Below are 15,393 nucleotides of genomic sequence, written 5' to 3'. Positions count from 1 at the left end.
TAGCCACGACACACCTAACACGAAAGAAAACAATGTCGATTAAAAGCTCATTTATGTCGGTTAAAAGCTGATTAGAGCTTATGTTTGCCTATGTTTGTATACCTTGCCGACTCTAAATAAAGCTTATTTATTTATTATTTATTACAAGATTGATCGTTTATATAAATATACAGTGTTAATTTCCATTGTTTAACCCAAGCGTACATTTTAGATAGATAAATTGAATGAAAACTACGGTTCCTAATTTGTACATTGGGATTAAAAATTCGATATGTATCATTAGTTTCTTTAGTTTACAACTCTGTCTTGTATTTTTCTGGTCATACTATTTCAAATATTCAATGTCATGACTGTATCATGTGTTTCCATAAGTTTACCATAGTACTATCATATGGTTGGGTTAAAAATTAATGGTAAACCCTTAGGCTAGTTTTTACTGTTTTATAGTCTAATCTTACCGTTTTAATTTCTTGACATAACTGCACTACTCGATTCTCAATTATATGTGTTAAGATGATCGTTGCAAAGAATCCTGCTCAAACTTTAGTAAAAGACGAGGTTAACTTTGCATTGTATTCAGGGGTTAAAAATTCCACTAGCTCGACGCCCGGGACTAGATCAATTACGCCTCGGGCAGTTAAAATGTGTAACCCGATATGCCCGACGGACTAGTAACACAAAATTCTTGACGTTTCCAATATAGAAAGTGGAAAATCCCTTCATCACTACTCTATGTTAGCCAATCCGATTCAATTAAGTCATCCGGGATTCCAAGAATTTGAACTGGTTTGTACAGGTCCTGTTGTACATATTTTAAAAATAGAAAAACAACTCTGGCTGCTCGGTATCGTATGTTGATTGCAATTCTAGTACTTTAAATATTGATTTCTCATACCATGGCCTGGGGTATTGTACATTGCTGATGCCGAGATTTTCAATTAACGGTATTTGGGGGTATGATGTATTGATCGGTATTGACCTGTCTTGTCGCACAGCTCTTGAGCACGAAACCATGCAACAAAATATTTCTTAATATTTTAATACGGGAACCCCAGGAACTTTATCCGTTTCAAAACGAAAAACTGTAGATGAAGGGGGTAATGAGACTGACAATTCATCCCCCCAAAAAATGCCAAATACGACCGGGAAAAGTGGAAATGTTTTTATAGTGTCTAATAATTAACGGTACCAATTTTGTTGCACCAGATGCGCATTTCGACAATACATGTCTCTTCAGTGATGCTCGTGGCCAAAATATTTGAAATCCAAAGCTTATATAAAAGATGAAGAGCTATAATCCAAAAGGTCCAAAAAGTATAGCCAAATCCGTGAAAGGAATCAGAGCTTTGCATGAGGGAGATACATTCCTTAATTTATAATAATTTATAATATTTTGTAACAGCAAATTTTAATAACACAAAAAATTCGTATGTTCATGCCAGTAACGAAGTACTGGCTACTGGGCTGGTGATACCCTCGGGGACTAATAGTCCACCAGCAGAGGCATCGACCCAGTGGTAGTAATAAAATTAACGGTACCAATTTTGTTGCACCAGATGCGCATTTCGACAATACATGTCTCTTCAGTGATGCTCGTGGCCAAATTATTTGAAATCCAAAGCTTATATAAAAGATGAAGAGCTATAATCCAAAAGGTCCAAAAAGTAAGACAGGAAGCCTGCCAAGTCTTTATCGCGAGATTCACACATTTTCATGCTAATTTGGAAGCATTTGCCTTTGATCTATTGTTTTGTATTTGATCTTTACAATTTGGCCAAAAACTCACGCATTTACCATATTTACTACCTGTAAAAAAAGTGGGCAGAACTAGGACACAATGATTCCTCTGGCAAGGTTGGCTGTTGGTGATGAAAAAAACAGACGATGCTCTGTAAAAATTGCCGTTAATTGCCCCAAGCACGCAAATAAAAAGTCTGCTTTGAATGTGGGAAAAACTAAATTAGGTTAAGCACCAACAGAATAAATAGCAGATTAACAAAAAATATGAAATACAGTGTATAACATGTATAATGTCTTCTTCAAAACAAAGGACACACATTTTGTATTAGGCAGCAAACTCTTGATTTTTACGGCATACTAGGACTAGCAGGTCAGTTTTGATGGACTAGCAGTTCTTCCAACAGGGCTAGTGAAATCCTGCTGCCAACAAGTCTTGGGCTAGTTAGCTGTTACAAAAAATTCTAACCCCTGTTAAATTGTTGCGAGAGTTTATATTCTTTGTTGAAGGCAATTGTAGTGACCTGCAATACAAGTACCATTCAATTGAGTTTAGTTATATGTCTTGTGTTTCTGTCTCTGCGCTAGGTTTTCTATATTTTGCATGTGTAGTGAATCATGACATAAGACATTGTTACGTGTACCATGATGAGCTTTCGTGCAAGACTGCTCTGTGTATTTTTTACATGGAACATTTGATCAGACTTTGACTTTTTGACTCCTGACCTACATGTATGCATATACATGTGTGTCATCATGTTGCAGTGTGTTCCTCGGTATATTACCTTGACCTCAAAATATAATTTTCAATTGACCTTGCTTCTGAATATGTGGCATGTAGATGTATTGTCATAAGATGATGAGTCTATTGGCACAAGAAACTTCATGTAAGCTTGACCTTTGCCCTCAATGTAAAACTTGTATATTTTGTTTGAATTAAATGGATAATTAACTGTATGATTGGCACTCGTACCACATCTTCTAAGATATATTAGATACATAAGATATATTGTTAGTTTTGTGTACCACCATGACCCTTTTATCAAAATCCGCTTTGGTTTTTTTTACAAGGATCTCTAGACCAGACTATGACTCTTGACATTTGCATATTGGATGTGTCTCTTGGTATGATTACCTTGACGTCAAGTCAGGAGTCTTTGGTTTTTGTTAGTCTTGTATGTTTTTAATGGTAACTTTATTTTATAATTTGGAGTTTGAACTGGTATACATTTTGTTAAGGGCCATCCGAAGCCCGCCTCTGGTCGAGGGATTTTCTCGCTTTGTGGAAGATATAAAAAAGAAGATGTGGTATGGTTGCCAATGAAACAACTATCCATAAAAGACCTAAATGACACAGACATTAACAACTATAGGTCACCGTACGGCCTTCAACAATGAGCAAAGTCCACACCGCATAGTCAGCTATGAGGACTCATAAGTGGCCTTTGACTGCTTTCTGCTCTTTTGACATTGTTACTGTCTCTTTTACACATTCCACATTTCCATTCTCAATTTTTAAGAATGTTTGGTTCAGATGAAACTAAATCCTTTAATTTCCGTGAATATCAAGTAAGAAAATTTACTGCTTCAGTAGCATCGAGTGCTGCCAGTTGTGATAGATAATGCAAAATGTTTCAATCATTTTACCTTAGATTTCATTTGATGGACATGTAGGTGTGGAATGTCTGCTTTTACATCATAAAAATTCACACAGAAGGTATACGCATATCAATAAACTGAACTCAATGCTAAGAACCATTAAAGACAGAGAACTCAATCTAGTGAAACACTTTGTTAAGTTGGTCACATTTAACTTGAAATGTCACTGGCTGTTACCAAACTGCACCGAGATCCTGAAAAAGAATGTGCAAGTTAAGTCTATTTAAAAAAGAATTCAATGGAAGTAAATAAGCTGATTACTGAAATAAATGTAGAATATATCTATTAATCACAGATGCCCCTGCTTGTGAAAAAAAATAGTAAACGTCCACATATAGATGCAGGATTCGCGTAGTTTTGACCGTACTAAAAATGTGACCATAAGCATTGCGAATAAGTTTCAAAACATTTGGCTGAGGCAAATTAAAGTTAAAGAACGGAAACACTAGATTAGCAGTTTTCCTATCTCAAGGCTCCTGGTTAACATTTGTATCATTGGTACTCGTACCACAACTTTTTACATCTAAAAAAATCATGAACAGTGACGCCATCGGGACCCAATATTGAGCTTCATAGATCTGTGTTATGGGGTAATGTGAATCGCGTATAAGGTTCCTTACATTTGATTGAGTCAGACTTATTTAAGAGAAAGGAAACGAAAGAGTCAGCACTTCTTATATTTTTTAAAGGGACATGATAACTCTTGAACGGTAAAAGTGACACTTAAAAATTTCAAATTTGATTTTGTGTTGAGGTGGGGATCCCGCTTACATGTTCAACCCCTCCTTATTCGGTATGTATGTGCTTGTGGTAAGTCAAGAGCCTGTAATCCAATGAATGTCGTTTTTTATGTGTTACATACTTGTTTTTCGTTCATTTTTTGTACATAAATTTGTTTGTTTATTTTCTCGTTTGATTATTGTTTTACAATGTCATTTCAGTGCCTTTTATTGCTGACTATATGCGGTATTGACTTTGCTCACTGTTGAAATCTGTATATGACCTATAGTTGTTAGTGTTTGTGTCATCTGGTATTTTGTGGAGAGTTCTCATTGGCACTCATGCCGCATAAGGGGGAGGGTTGGGATCCCTCTAACATTTTTAACCGCGCCTCATTTTATATGCACGTGCCTATCTTGTTTTTCGTTTGTTTTTTTGTACATGATTTAGACCGTTTGTTTTCTCGTTTGAATTGTTTTACATTGTCATGTCGGTGCATTAATAGCTGACCTTGCGGTATGAACCTTGCTCATTGTTGAAGACCGTGTGGTGACCTAGGCTACATTTTATAATTGTTAATTTCTGTGTCATTTAGTCTCTTGTGGAGAGTTCTTATTGGCACTCTTGCACCAGCTTCTTTTATATATTGTGTATAAGTTTTGTAGTATTTGGTTGAGGGAAACTAAAGTAAGAAGTGCGGAACCCGTTTGTATGGGACGTTCGGGACAGACGGACTAGTACGTGTAACTCTTCATATTCCTAAATCATGGCGCTAACACAGAAGTTCTTACTATTGTGCTGGTGATACACATCCCACTAGCACTGTCATTAACACATGTACATATAATTTTATTATAAAAATATTCAATCTTAATCTTGATTTCTTTTTTTTGGTCGAATGATTATATGCATGCCCTTCACAACGACTGAATGAGTATCAAATTTGACAAATTTATTGTACATTATTATATATTTTATTATATTTTATGACTTTTCTTCCAACTAATGAAAGCTTACCAACTTATTGATCATAACTTTCCTTTATATGTCTTTTAACATTCTGTTTTGAACAAAAAGATTTCTTACATATACATCACATGTATTTCTTTCAAATCTGACATTATTAAAAAGCCATTAAAAAAAATTCAGTCGAACTTGATAATAAATGTGCAATCAAATATATATGCAAGTCGTCAACTGGTCAAGTGGCTAGATGCACATATCGTTAGCCATATAAACATCATGTCCTAATTGGGTGGTTTTAAAACTCCTAGCATAGGCGCCACCACCACCCCCCCCCCCACCCCCCGCCTTTGTTGGAAAAATTTTGTTGATTATATAGGAATCATTGAAGCATGAATGGAGCGGGCCCTCCTTAGGAAAAGTTCTGGATCCGCCACTGTCTAGACATATTTTCGTAAATAAGGGATTTTTAAAGGGAAAAAAAGAAAACAAAATGACTGAATTAAATAAAAGGATGTTCGATGTACTGTATACTTCGGTTTGTTTTAAAAATCTATACGATGCTGTATTTTTATCTAGTTTTCTTATCAAAATAATTAAATTGAGAAGATAAATACCTTATAGCTTCCTTTACCGTCGATGCTAAAATGTTTAATGTTATAAAATAATTTTAGCGTCTTTGACCTACTTTACCTTTTTATTCGGAGACTTGCAGTTATCTTCTGTTATTTTCAACGGGAACATTAGAATGATCTAGAATAGAACCTAGATGGAACCAAGAGGCGGATCCGGGGGGGGGAGGCCTTCGTGGGAAAAATTTGGTTGATTATATAGGGAATCATTGAAGCATGACTGGAGCTGGTCCCCCTTCGGAAAAGTTCTGGATCCGCCACTGTTTAGACATATTTACGTAAATAAGGGATGAGTAAAGGAAAAAAAAAAGAAAACAAAATGACGGAATTAAATAAAAGGATGTTCGATGTACTGTACGTATTATACTTCTGTTTGTTTTAAAAATCTATACGATGCTTTATTTTTATCTAGATTCCTTATCAAAATAATTAAAATGAGAAGATAAATACCTTATATAACTTCCTTTACCGTCGATGCCAAAATGTTTAATGTTATAAAATAATTTTAGCGTCTTTGACCTACTTTACCTTTTTATTCGGAGACTTGCGGTTATCTTCTGTTATGTTCAACGGGAACATTAGAATATTCTAGAATAGAACCCAGATGGAACCAAGAAGTTGGGTTGCTTTAACCAAACAACCCGGATGTTGAACCAGTTACCATGGTTTCGATCAAAGAACCAAGGTTCAGAACCAGAAAACCCAGATGGAACCAAGAATTAGAACCAGAGTGCCCGGATATAATCTAATTGCATTCGGAATTCTCATGACTTTTCATACCTTCAATGTATTGTCCAAATCATTTATTTATTTAGTATATTTATATATAACAAGATTGATCTATATAAATATACATTGTTAATTTCCATTGTTTAACGCGAGCGTACATTTTAAATGAATACATTGAATGAAAACTACGGTTCCTTATTTGTGCATTGTGATTAAAACTTGATTCTTTTGTATAATTACTTTCATTTGTTTCCAACTCTGTCTTGTATTGTTCTTGTCGTACTATTGCAAATATTCAATTTCATGACTGCATCATGTGTTTCTATCAGTTTACCATAGTGCTATCACATGGTTAGGTTAGAAATTAATGGTAAACCCCAGTTTGAAGTGTTTTAATGTCTAATCTTACCGTTTTAATTTAATGACATAACTGTATGACCCGATTTTCAATTAACAGTGGTAAGATAACCGTTGCAAAGTATCCTGCTCAAACTTTTGTGAAGGACGTTTTTAACTTTGAAGTGTTGCGAGAGTTTATGTTCTATGTTGAAGGCACTAGTATATATAGTGACCTGCAATACAAGTACTGTTCCGTTGAGTTAAGTTATATGTCTTCTGTTTCTGTCCCTGACCCATGTTTTTTGTATTTGGCATGTGTAGTGCATCCTGACATAAGACATTGTTACGTGTACCACGACGAACTTTCGTGCAGGACTGCTTTGTGTATTTTTTACATGGAACTCTTGACCAGACTATGACTTTTTTGCTCTTGACCTATGCACTTTTGGTGTGTCATCATGATACAGTGTGTTTCTTTGTATATTACCCTGACCTAAAAGTATAATTCTAAATTGACCTTGCTTCTGAATATGTAGCATGAAGATGTATTGTCATGAGATGGTGAGTCTTGTGGCACGAGAAACTTCATATGAGCTTGACCTTTGCCCTCATTGTACAACTTGTATATTTTGTTTGAATTAAATGGAGAATTGTCTGATTGCACTCATACCACATCTTCTTATATCTATATTAGATATATAGATATATCTGTTAGTTTTGTGTACCACGATGACCCTTTACTCAATATCTGCGTTGTGTTTTTTTTTTGTCATGGAACTCTTGACAAGTCTATGACTTTTTGACTCTTGACCTATGCATATTGGGTGTGCCTCTTGGTATGATTACCTTGACTAAGTCAGGAGTCTCTGGTTTTTTTTTTAGTCTTGTATGTTTTTAATTGTAAGTTCGGTTTTATGTATTGGAGTTTGAACTAGTACACATTTTTTTAGGGGCCATCTGAAGTCCAGCGCCGGGCGAGGGATTTTCTCATTTTGTTAAAACCCATTGGTGACCTTCGACTGCTTTTTGCTCTTTTGTCATGTTACTGTCTCTTTAACACATTTCACATTTCCATTCTCAATTTTTGAATTGAAGAATGTTTTGATCAAATGAAAACTAAATCTTTTAATTGCCGTGAAAAATTAGAGAGAACATTTACTGCTTCAGTAGCACCATGTGCTGCCAGTTGTGATAGATTATTCAAAATGTTTCAATCATTTTACCTAGGATTTCATTTCATGAACATGTAGATATGGATAGTCTGTTTAAGCATCTTGAAAAATCACACAGAAGGTATACGCATATCAATAAACTGAACTCAGTGCGAAGAACCTTTAAAGTACACTTAGACATTGAGCTCAATCTAGTGAAACACTTTTTTATGCTGGTCACTGTCTGTTATCAAACTGCACCGCAATCCTAAAAAAGAATATGCAAGTTAATTCTAATAGAAGTAGAATCCAAAGGAAGTAAATAAACTGTTTACTGAAATAAATGTACAATATATCTATGGGCTTCAGATGCCCCTGCTTGTGAAAAAAACCCTGAAGTAAACTTCCACATATAATAGATGCAAGATTCACGTAATTTTGACTTTTTGTGACCATGATAAGCATTGTGTATAAGTTTCAAAACATTTGGTTGAGGCAAACTAAAGTTAAGAACAAAAACAACAGATTTAGCATTTTTCCTATCTTAAGTGTGGTATTTGTATCATTAGTACTCGTACCAACTTCTTATATCTAATAACTCATGAACAGTAACACCACCCAATATCGAACTTGATAGATCTGTGTTATAGGGTAATAAGCATTACGTAAAAGGTTTATAACCTTTGATTGAGTCAAACCTATTAAAAAGAACGAAAACGAAAAATTCAGCATTTTCTATGTTTTTAAAGGAACATGATAGCTCATGAACGGTAAAAGAGACGCTACCAAATTTCAAATTTAATTCTTTTTAATGTGGAAATAAGCATTGTCCCAGGTTAGTGAGATGGCGGAGACCCCGCTAACATGTTCAAACCCGCCTTATTCAGTATGCATGTGCCATCTAGTCTTTTGTGGAGAGTTCTTATTGGCACTCATGCCACATCTTCTTTTTGATTTTGTGTATAGGTTTTGTAGTATTTGGTTGAAGCAACTAAAGTTAAGAGAACGGAACCCTTTTTGTTTGGACGTTCGGGACGAACAGACTAGAGTAACTCTTCATGCCCCTTTACTATGGTACCAACACGGAAATTCTGACTACTGTGCTGGTGCTACTCATCCCACTAGCACTGTCATTAACACACACAATTTTATTTATAAAAATATGCAATCTTAATTTTGATTTGATTATTTTGGGCCTATAATGATTATGTACAATGTATGCATGCCTTAATCATGTTAATTTCACAAGTAGTATCAAATTTGACAAATTTATTGTACATATACATTTTTGTAATATTTTATAACTTGTTTTTCAATTAAACAAAGCTAACAAACTTAAATTGATCATCACTTTCTTTTTATATGTCTTTTAACATTCCGTTTTGAACAAAACGATTTGTTACATATACTTCACATGTCTTTCTATCCAATCTGACATTATTACAAAGCAGCTATTAAATAAAATTCATTCGAACTTTAAATGTGCAATCAAATATATATGCAAGTCGTCAACTGGTCAAGTGCCTAGATGCATATATCGTTGGCCAATGAACGACAGGCCCTAATTTTGTTGTTTTAAAACTTCTAGAAATATTAACGGAAATAAGGGATGAGTAAAGGGAAATAAATTAAAACAGAACGACTGAATTAGATAAAAGGATGTTCGATACAATGTATATTTCGTTTTATTTTTAACCGGATTTTTGTGACAAAAATGTCGGCTATTGATTTGGGGATGTACGTCGGGCGGCCGATCGGGCGGTCGGTCGGGCGGGCGGGCGGCAATCAAATGTTGTCCGTGCATTAACTCATGAACCGTTCAACCAACGCTTTTAAAATTGTAATATGTTGTTACTGACAACTAAATGAAGGTCAAGTTCAATAATAGCGATTTTGACTTTTACCGTTCAGGAGTTATGGTTCTTGAAAGATTGAAAAATGGAGTCAGTCGTGTCCGTGCATTTACGCATGAACTGTTCTACCAAAGCTTCCCAAATTTTAATATGTTGTTACTGATGACAAAATAGAGGTCAAGTTCAATAATGACGATTTTGACTTTTACTGTTCAGGAGTTATGGTTCTTGAAAGATTGAAAAATGGTGTTTCCAGTCGTGTCCGTGCATTTTCTCATTAACCATTCAACCAAAGCTTTTGAAATTTTTATGTGTTGTTACTGATGGCAAAATAGAGGTCAAGTTCAATAATGACGATTTTGACTTTTACCGTTCAGCAGTTATGGTTCTTGAAAGATTGTAAAATGGCGTTTCCATTCACGTTGTTGCATTTACTCATGAACCATTCAATCTAAGCTTTTCAAATTTTAATATGTTGATTCTGATGACAAAATGAAGGTCAAATTTGATATTGACGATTTTCACTTGAAAAAATCACCATTCATCAGTAATGGTTCTTGTGATATTGCCAGGACACAAATAAATATTAATAAATCCGGTTTGCTGTCGTTGTGACAGCCTCTTGTTTAAATCTAAACGATGCTTTATTTTTATCTAGATTCCTAATCAAAATTAATAGAATGAGAAAATAAATACCTTACAGCTTCTTTCGCCGCCGATCCTGAAATGTTTAATGTTATAAAACAATTTTAGCGTCTTTGACCTACATTATCTTTTTATTCGAATACTTGTGGTTATCTTCTCCAAGTTCAACGGGGACATTAGAATAATCTAGAATAGAACCCAAATGGAACCAAGAAGTCGGGTTGCAATAACCAAACAACCCGGATGTTGAACCAGTTACCATGGTTTCGAACCATAGAACCCGGATAGAACCAAGGTTCTGAACCAAACAACCCAGATGGAACCAAGGTTTTGAACCAGAGTGCCCGGATAGAACCTTATTGCATTCGGAATTATCATGACTTTTTAAACCTTCAACGTATTTTCCAAATCATTTATTTAGTTAGTATATTTACAAGATTGATCGTTTATATAAATATACAGTGTTAATTTCCATTGTTTAACGAAAGCGTACATTTTAGATGAATAAATACGGTTTCCTTATTTGTGCATTGTGATTAAAAATTCGTATGTTTTGTTTACAACTCTGTCTTGTATTGTTCTGGTCGTACTATTTCAAATATTCAATTTCATGGCTGTATCATGTGTTTCCATCAGTTTACCATAGAGCTATCACATGGTTAGGTTAAAAATTAATGGTAAACCCTAGTTTTTAGTGTTTGAATGTCTAAACTTACTGTTTTAATTTATTGACATAACTGCACGACTCGATTCTCAATTAACAGTGGTAAGATAATCTTTGCAAAGAATCCTGCTCAAACTTTAGTGAAAGACGGGTTTAACTTTGCATTGTTGCGAGAGTTTATATTCTTTGTTGAAGGCAATTGTAGTGACCTGCAATACAAGTACCATTCAATTGAGTTTAGTTATATGTCTTCTGTTTCTGTCTTTGCCCTAGGTTTTTTATATTTTGCATGTGTAGTTCATCATGACATAAGACATTGTTACGTGTACCATAATGAGCTTTCGTGCAGGACTGCTGTGTGCATTTTTTGCATGGAACTCTTGATCAGACTTTGACTCCTGACCTACATGTATGCACGTTGGGTGTGTCATCATGTTGCAGTGTGTTTCTCGGTATATTACCTTGACCTCAAAATATAATTTTCAATTGACCTTGCTTCTGAATATGTGGCATGTAGATGTATTGTCACAAGATGATGAGTCTATTGGCACGAGAAACTTCATGTGAGCTTGACCTTTGCCCTCAATGTAAAACTTGTATATTTTGTTTGAATTAAATGGAGATTTAACTGTATGATTGGCACTCGTACCACATCATCTTATATATATTAGATATATAGATATATTGTTAGTTTTGTGTACCACGATGACCCTATTCTAAAAATCCGCTTTGTGTTGTGTTTTTTTTTTTTGGCAGGGATCTCTTGATCAGACTATGACTTTTTGACTCTTGACCTTTGCATATTGGGTGAGTCTCTTGGTATGATTACTTTGACGTCAAGTCAGGAGTCTCTGGTTTTTGTTAGTCTTGTATGTTTTTAATTGTAAGTTTGTTTTAATGATTTGGAGTTTGAACTGGTACACATTTTGTTAAGGGCCATCTGAAGCCCGCCTCTGGGCGAGGGATTTTCTCGCTTTGTTGAAGACCCATTAGTGGCCTTTGACTGCTTTCTGCTCTTTTGACATGGTTACTGTCTCTTTTACACATTCCACATTTCCATTCTCAATTTTTAAGAATGTTTGGTTCAGATGAAACTAAATCCTTTAATTTCCGTGAAAATCAAGTAAGAAAATATACTGCTTCAGTAGCATCATGTGCTGCCAGTTGTGATGGATAATGCAAAATGTTTCAATCGGTTTACCTTAGATTTCATTTCATGGACATGTAGGTATGGATAGTCTGCTTTTACATCATAAAAATTCACACAGAAGGTATACGCATATCAATAAACTGAACTCAATGCTAAGAACCATTAAAGACAGAGAACTCAATCTAGTGAAACACTTTGTTAAGTTGGTCACATTTAACTTGAAATGTCACTGTCTGTTACCAAACTGCACCGAGATCCTGAAAAAAATGTGCAAGTTAAGTCTATTAACAGAAGAATTCAATGGAAGTAAATAAGCTGATTACTGAAATAAATGTAGAATATGTCTATTAACCACAGATGCCCCTGTTAGTGATTTTTTTAGTAAACTTCCACATATAGATGCAGGATTCGCGTAATTTTGACCGTTTTGTGACCATAAGCATTGTAGATAAGTTTCAAAACATTTGGTTGAGAAAAATCAAAGTAAACAACAGATTTAGCAGTTTTCCTATCTCAAGGCTCCGGGTTGACATTTGTATCATTGGTAATCGTACCACAACTTTTTACATCTAAAATCTCATGAACAGCGACGTCATCGGGACCCAATATCGAACTTAATAGATCCGTGTTGTGGGGTAATGCGAATCGCGTATAAGGTTCCTAACATTTGATTGAGTCAGACTTATTTAAGAGAAAGGAAACGAAACAGTTAGCACTTCATATGTTTTAAAGGGACATGATAACTCTTGAACGGTATAAGTAATACTTAAAAAAATCAAATTTGATTTTGTGTTGAGGTGGGGATCCTGCTTACATGTTCAATCCCGCTTATTCGGTATGTATGTGCCTGTGGTAAGTCAGGAGCCTGTAATTCAATGGTTGTCGTTTTTTATATGTTACATAAACGTTTATCCTTATTTTTTTGTACATAAATTTGTTCGTTTATTTTCTCGTTTGAATACTGTTTTACAATGTCATTTCTGTGCCTTTTATTGCTGACTATATGAGGTATTAACTTTGTTCATTGTTGAAAGCTGTATATGACCTATAGTTGTTGGTGTTTGTGTCATCTGGTCTCTTGTGGAGAGTTCTCATTGGCACTCATGCCACATTAGGTGGCGGGCTAACATGTTTAACCCCGCCTTATTTCATATGTGCGTGCCTATCTTGTTTTTCGTTTATTTTTTGTACATAAATTAGACCGTTTGTTTTCTCGTTTGAATTGTTTTACATTGTCATGTCGGTGTCTTTAATAGCTGACTTGGCGGTATGAACCTTGCTCATTGTTGAAGACCGTGTGATGACCTAGGCTACATTGTATAGTTGTTAATTTATGTGTCAATTAGTCTCTTGTGGAGAGTTTTCATTGGCACTCATGCACCAGCTTCTTTTATATATAGTGTATAAGTTTTGAAGTATTTGTTTGAGGCAAACTAAAGTTCGGAGAGCGAAACGGGACGGACGGACTAGGGTAACTCTTTATGCCCCTAAATTATGGCGCCTACACAGAAGTTCTGACTATTGTGATGGTGATACACATCCCACTAGCACAGCCATTAACACATGTACACATAATTTTATTATAAAAATATTCAATCTTAATTTTGATTTCTTTATTTTTGGCTGAATGATTATATGCATGCCCTTCACAATGACTAAATGAGTATCAAATTTGACAAATTTATTGTACGTTATTATATTTTATAACTTATTTTCCAACTAATTAAAGCTTACCAACTTATTGATCATCACTTTCCTTTATATCTCTTTTAACATTCTGTTTTGAACAAAAAGATTTGCTACACATACTTCACACATGTGCATTTCTTTCAACTCTGACATTATTACAAAGCCATTAAATAAAATTCAGTCTAACTTGAAAATAAATGTGCATGCAATCAAATATATATGCAAGTCGTCAACTGGTCAAGTGGCTAGATGATCATATCGTTAGTCATATAAACGACATGTCATAATTGTGTGGTTTTAAAACTTCTATCGATATATTTACGTAAATAAGGGATGAGTAAAGGAAAAAAATGAAAACAGAACGACTGAATTAAATAAAAGGATGTTCAATGTACTGCATACTTCGGTTTATTTTAAAAATCTATTGGATGCTTTTTTTTTTATCTAATTTCCTTATCAAAATAATTAAAATGAAAAGATAAATACCTTACAGCTTCCATTACCGTCGATGCTAAAATGTTTAATGTAATTGTTATAAAACAATTTTAGCGTCTTTGACCTACTTTACCTTTTTATTCGGAGACTTGCGGTTATCTTCTGTTATGTGTAACGGGAACATCAGAATGATCTAGAATAGAACCCAGATGGAACCAAGAAGTTTGGTTGCCTTAACCAAACAACCCGGATGTTGAACCAGTTACCATGGTTCCGAACCAAAGAACCAAGGTTCAGAACCAGAAAACCCAGATGGAACCAAGGTTTAGAACCAGAGAGCCCGGATATAACCTAATTGCATTCGGAATTCTCATGACTTTTTATACCTTCAACGTATTTTCCAAATCATTTATTTATTTAGTATATTTATATATAATTTATAATTTATAAAACAAGTTGCTTTCTTTGAAAAAAGAAAAGCAATACGTGAACCTAAGATCGCTGGTCACCAAAATATTGTTGCTGAATTTTTGTTTGCTTTTGAACTGAAATAATTGACTGCGAATAGAAAAGGATAATGATGATGTTAAACTACCTTTTATATTAAAACTATGTAAGTGTGTGTACATTCTTGCACAAGTCAGTTGAAAGCAATACTGGATAGTTGTGAATATAAGTGTATATATACAGCTACTATTTGAATATACATTTTAAACTCGGCTATTTTATTCAATACCTGGGAATATACATAACTTTTTCATAACCCTTTTGCAAATCCCAGTTTCTACAAACCAGATGTTTAATGCAAATTGCACAAACCAATAGCAATATAAATTTAAGCACTCAGTTTGCTCTATAATCTGGATGCAATTATTTTATCTGTCATTTCTTTATATATTATTTCCTGCATGGATGCCTTCAAATTCTCAACTCATAATGGAAGCTGTATGAACTCATGGTAGATGTTGTATAGATAAATTTAAAGTCCAATTTCCATTTAAAGTGGAACCCTGTGGCATGCAACTTT

The sequence above is a fragment of the Mytilus galloprovincialis genome, chromosome 1 (genome assembly GCF_965363235.1).
Source record: "Mytilus galloprovincialis chromosome 1, xbMytGall1.hap1.1, whole genome shotgun sequence".
NCBI lineage: Eukaryota > Metazoa > Mollusca > Bivalvia > Mytilida > Mytilidae > Mytilus > Mytilus galloprovincialis.
The sequence above is the reverse complement of the archived record's forward strand: the minus strand, read 5'-3'. Positions refer to the sequence as shown.